The 6,081-nt window shown below is 35.7% G+C and overlaps 1 protein-coding gene across 1 annotated transcript in view; it reads left to right on the top strand.

The window, feature by feature from the left end:
• Positions 1-4,478: 4,478 nt before the first annotated feature.
• Positions 4,479-6,081, top strand: part of LOC121843527 (B-cell receptor CD22-like) — a 49,641-nt gene continuing 48,038 nt past the window's right edge. The window contains exon 1 of the mRNA XM_042313161.1: positions 4,479-4,540. The gene's annotated coding sequence lies outside the window, so the exon portion shown is untranslated. The remainder of the gene's footprint in view (positions 4,541-6,081) is intronic.

The following is a 6,081-nucleotide window of genomic DNA, read 5'->3' as shown; positions in this document are numbered from 1 at the left end:
TCTGCTCTCACACTTTTGGGAAAAGGCTTGTGAAGAAAAATCTTATTGCAAGAACTGGGAGCTCTTTAAATTTGAGGTGTCCAAATATCTTAGAAAATATGGTAGTAATCTTGCTAAGACCAGAAGAGCTGAGGAGATGGAAGATGGAACTAATTGAGTTACAAAATAAGCTGGATAATATATATAAATTAAAAGCAGAAGGAGCCTTTATTAGATCTAGGAAAAAATGGATTGAGGAGGGAGAACAGAATTCATCCTATTTCTTTAGACTTGAGAAATTTCACTCTAAAAATAACACTATCCATAAGTTAAACATTGATGGTGTTATTACAGATGACCAAAAATTAATCGCTAAATACTGCAGCAATTTTTACAGAATATTGTATAGCTCTCTACGTACTGTCAGGAATCCACAGATATGTTTTTTAACTCACTGAATAATGTTCACTCTATCAGTGATATAGAATCTAAACAGTGTGATGAACCCATCAAAGTTGAAGAGATTATAGAGTCTATCAAACATCTAAAGAACAATAAATCACCAGGTGTTGATGGAATTACATCAGAATTTTACAAATTATTTTCTGAACAAGTAGCTCCCTTCCTATTTGAAGTCTTTTTAGAGAGTATTAAAAACAATGTTCTCCCTCCTACAATGAGTCAGGGGTTAATAACACTGATACCTAAGCCTAAAAAAGAAGTGCTGCTCATCGATAACTGGCGTCCAATTTGTCTTCTTAATAATGACTATAAGATATTAGCCTCACTACTTGCAAAAATAATTAAAGAAGTCCTGGATGCAATCATTGATGAAACACAGTCTGGCTTCATGAGGAACAGATATATTTCTAACAATGTCAGACTAGTGTTAGACGTACTTGACTACTCAGACCTAATAACTGAGGATAGCTTCATATTATTTTTAGATTTTTATAAAGCATTTGACACAGTAGAGCATCAGTTTCTCTTCCACTCCCTTGAGAGACTTGGCTTTGGGGATTTTTTCTGTAAGGCTATTAAGACTCTCTATGCAAATGGTAACAGCTCTATCAAATTGAAATATGGCACCTCACCTAGATTTGAGTTAAAGAGAGGAATTAGGCAAGGTTGTCCTATCTCTCCGTACCTGTTTTTATTAATCACCCAACTTCTTGCAAATTCTTTAAATAATAGTCCTGTACAAGGTATTTCCATAGCTGGTAAAGAAATTATTATAAGCCAGCTGGCTGACGATACTACACTTTTTCTGAAAGACGCTAACCAAATTCCCATATCGATCAATGTGATACAATCCTTTTCCAAAGCGTCTGGTCTATATCTTAACATTAAGAAATGTGAACTCATGGCTGTCAAAGATTGTGTGACACCTTCATATTATGGTATTCCAGTAAAAGAAGAACTTACATATTTAGGCATAACCATTACAAAGGATCAGAAGTCTAGAGGCTTACTAAATTTTAACCCTCTTATTAAAAAACCCAGAAGAAACTAAATCAATGGCTACAGAGGGACTTATCTTTAAAAGGTAGAGTCCTAATAACCAAGGCTGAAGGTATCTCTAGATAACATATGGTGCTCTATCTTTATATCTTGACCGTAAAATAAGCAAGGAGATAGACCAGATGCTTTTCAACTTTCTTTGAGAAACCGTACCCATTACATTACCGTACCCATTACAAACTGTTGTAATGAACACTTATGAGAATGGTGGACTGAATTTTCTGGATTTTACTACTTTAAATAATACTTTCAAGATCAATTGATAAAACAATTCCTAAGAAGACCCACTTCTATCTGGAATTTTATTCCTCATCATGTCTTCTCTACTTTTGGTGGCCTTAACTTCATGTTGTTTTGCAATTATAATATTGACAAAGTTCCAGTGAAACTTTCTGCTTTTCATCGGCAGGTTTTCTTGTCATGGTCCTTAATTTATAAACACAATTTTTCTCCACACAGATATTATATATGGAATAATCGGGATATATTGTATAAAAATACCTCTCTGTTTTTAGAATATTGGTTCAGAAATAATATCCTATTGGTGAGCCAACTGGTAAATGCAGAGGGTCTTTTACTCAGTTATAAAGAATTCTTATCACTTTACAAGGTCCCTGTAACACCTAAAGATTTTGCAATTGTTTTAGATGCCATTCCCTCAGGTGTTGCTATTTTATTCAGGAACATGTCAAGACCTGACCTCAGAGCCTACCTTCTATTGACCCTGTTGACTCATCAGTAGGAAAGATGTGTTTCTTTGGTCCATTCAACAACAGAGCGATACAATCCTTGTTTCAGCAGGATGTTGTATTATGTCATGCCTTATTGGAATGGATTTATTGATAATATCTGTTGGAAAAAAGTTTGGATGTTGCCACACACATACCTACTTGTTAACAAAATTAAGGAAGTTTCCTTTAAAATGATTCATAAATATTATCCTGCCAACCACTATATGAAGAAGTTTAAGGAAAACATCCAATTGCTCCTTTTGTAATGACCACCCAGAAACAGTTGTGCATCTTTTTTGGCATTGTATGCATGTAAGAAAACTGTGGCAAGACATCAGTAGGTTTATAATTGAACACATTTATGAAGATTTTACACTATTGTGGAGAGATGTACTGTTTGGATTCATTACATACAATAGAAATAAGCGGAATCATTTTTATGTAATTAATTTCATTATTCTTTTGCCCAAATTTCATATACACAAATGTAAATTTACAAACAGAAAACCACATTTTCGTACCCCCTACAAAAAAAAATGGAACTGTATTTTAAGACGGTTAAATGCTCTACTAACAAAAAAGCTGTTAGAATTGTAAGTATATGCATGTCCCTTAAGGTCCTTGTGTAATTGTAATGTGATATTGTACCCCTAGCCCCGCCCCCAGCCCCGCCCCTAGCGCGATTGTCCATTGTTTGTAATCTATGTATGCTTGTGTTCCCTCATGTGCTTTATGTATTGATTTGTTGTTAATAAAAAAATAAAAAATAAAAAAATAAAAATAAAAAAGCCTAGTAATTGCCCCTACAGGGGATAAATAAATGTTATTTTTTAATTGAATTACAGTTGAATATGGGGCATGTTCCAGGCAGACTATATTGCAGTCACTTGTCTGCTCTCACAAACATTAGTTCTTCTCCTTTTTACCTAAAGGGGTACTGTAATTCAAAATCAAATAGCTAAATGATCCATGGTATGACCACCTTAAAACAATTCCATATGTCAACTAGTAGAATAACCCTCCCGGCCCCATCCACTGACGGCTCAGACTTCTAGATATTCAGAATCCCAGTGTCAGAGGGAGTCCAGTGCCTAAACACACAAATCAAATTGTATTTGAAACATGCGCCGATTACAACAGGTAGACCTTACTGTGAAATGGTTATTAAATGCTTATTAACCAACAATGCAGTTGTTTATGTAAGGAATATTCCTTTTTTTTAATTATAAAAATTGTAAATAAAACTAAAACTAAATCACAATAAAATAACAATAACGAAGCAGCAATAAACAATTTCACGAAATATTATTCAATGTAAAAAAAATGTTTTTTAAAACGCATCACTCAGACACAATAAGACTCAATAATCCCAGACAGACAGACAGGCAGACAGTTATATGCATGTCAGGGTTCACTTTGGGTCCATTGTTCTGAAGATCAGAGAGCTGAAGACATCTCTTTCACACAAGAACACAGTGGAAATACAGAGCAGCTTGCCTTGGCCTTGGCATAATGACAGCTCACTGTTGTCTGTTGTTTCTAGCTAGCTAATGTTGGTAGCTAAAAGTAGGCTCACTAACTAGCTCACTAGTTAACTATGGGGTCTTGCTGTAATTCAGTGGCAGCACATCATATTGTTCACAATCCAGTCCATTCAGAATAGCTGTGTGATGCAGAGAAATGCTAGTTTATTTAGGAAAAATCTTCATGTAGCTAACAAGCTAGCTGAGCTCACTTGTTCGCTCAATTCAAATGTCAGTTCAACATAAGTCCCAATATCACAGTATTTTTATGTGCGCGCCTGGTTAGTTCTCTATACATTTTACATTTTCAAATGTTATTTTACCTTCTATTTTGTATATTTTCATCAGACTACTAGGGACATATGAAGCCTGGAGGCTGCAGTAATGTTGAGATGTCAGTAGGGAGAGCTCTAGTCTAGAACACTGGAACCAAAGATACTCCCCTTTCATCTGTTCTGGAACCTTCAGTACCAGCTGATGAGGAGATGGGAATGGGTCACATGTTGTCTCTTGTAAAACATGTAGGTCCACTCCTCATATAAAGAAATGTAACTACAGTATTCTGACTTTAGACCATTTTCTATTTAGATACAGTAACATCCCTTATGTGACATGCTGTTGCTGCATGTTAATGACCTGACTAGACTACTCGATAAGTGTCAACCACAGAACTCACACTTAGGCTATGCCTGCTTCTACTAATACTCACAGTAGACTACTTCTTGTTTCCACACAGTGACAGTAAGTTGACTGACTGTTCAAGACCTCTCCCCTTCACTTCACTCTGTAAGTACACTTGACGGAATCTTGAAATATGGTTTACTTTTGTTGTTTTTAGCCAAACATCAAATTACTTACTGTATCTTTGTACTTGTTGGTTTATATTGAACTGTGTTTTGGTTGTTACATCAGGGCCTGTATTCATAAAGTGTCTCAGATGGTCCATATAATTATGATCTAAAAGGCTAAACTGATCCCAGATCAGCTCTCCTACTCTGATACACTTTGTGAATACTGACCCTGGACTATGGTTATGTTTAGTTTAGTTCAGTTTATTCATTTACATGTTTAAAACATGATCAGTAGAGTATACCAGTAATACCCAGATCTCCATTCAATGTTCACTGTTTAACAGTTTAATCTGATTGTTGGATACAGAGTCATGACCAAAATGATTTGCACCCTTGACAAATACAGAGATATATTGTATGATATAAAAATATGGGATGTACATTGTACATGTGGTTTCACATAAAGACTTGTGCATGCTGTTTTAAGAGCTCTGAGAGCAATACATTTTGAAAATGGCCTAAAGCGTGACAGTAAGAGTGATGAAGTGGATTCTTCGTAAGAGCTTTAGGAGTAGTATAAACCTGAGACACAGTGATGGTGGTTGTGTATAGGAGTAGTATTAACATGAGAAACAGTGATGGTGGGTTGTGTTTAGGAGTAGTATTAACATGAGACACAGTGATGGTGGGTTGTGTTTAGGAGTAGTATTAACATGAGACACAGTGATGGTGGGTTGTGTTTAGGAGTAGTATTAACATGAGACACAGTGATGGTGGGTTGTGTTTAGGAGTAGTATGAACATGAGACACAGTGATGGTGAGTTGTGTTTAGGAGTAGTATTAACATGAGACACAGTGATGGTGGGTTGTGTTTAGGAGTAGTATTAACATGAGACACAGTGATGGTGGGTTGTGTTTAGGAGTAGTATTAACATGAGACACAGTGATGGTGGGTTGTGTTTAGGAGTAGTATTAACATGAGACACAGTGATGGTGGACTGTGTTTAGGAGTAGTATTAACATGAGACACAGTGATGGTGGGTTGTGTTTAGGAGTAGTATTAACATGAGACAGTGATGGTGGTTGTGGTTAGGAGTAGTATTAACATGAGACACAGTGATGGTGGACTGTGTTTAGGAGTAGTATTAACATGAGACAGTGATGGTGGATTGAAATGCTGACTAAACGGGTCCTTTCCAACAATGCAGAGTTGAAGATAAAAATACAGAGCATTCGGAAAGTATTCAGACCCCTTGAATTTTTCCATATTTTGTTACGTTACAGCCTTATTCTAAAATGGATTCAATTGTTTTTTCCCCCTCATCAATCTCCACACAATACTCCATAATAATTCATGCAAAAACAGTATGTTATACATTTTTGAAAATGTATTAAAAAAATGTAAACTGAAAATATCACATTTCCATAAGTATTAAGACCTTTTACTCAGTACTTTGTTGAAGCACCTTGTCAGCAATAACAGCCTTGAGTCTTCTTGTGTATGATGCAACAAGCTTAGCAAACTTGAATTTGGGG

This window comes from Oncorhynchus tshawytscha, unplaced genomic scaffold (assembly GCF_018296145.1).
Source record: "Oncorhynchus tshawytscha isolate Ot180627B unplaced genomic scaffold, Otsh_v2.0 Un_contig_7296_pilon_pilon, whole genome shotgun sequence".
Classification (NCBI taxonomy): Eukaryota; Metazoa; Chordata; class Actinopteri; order Salmoniformes; family Salmonidae; genus Oncorhynchus; species Oncorhynchus tshawytscha.
This window is presented reverse-complemented; position numbering and strand designations above follow the sequence as displayed.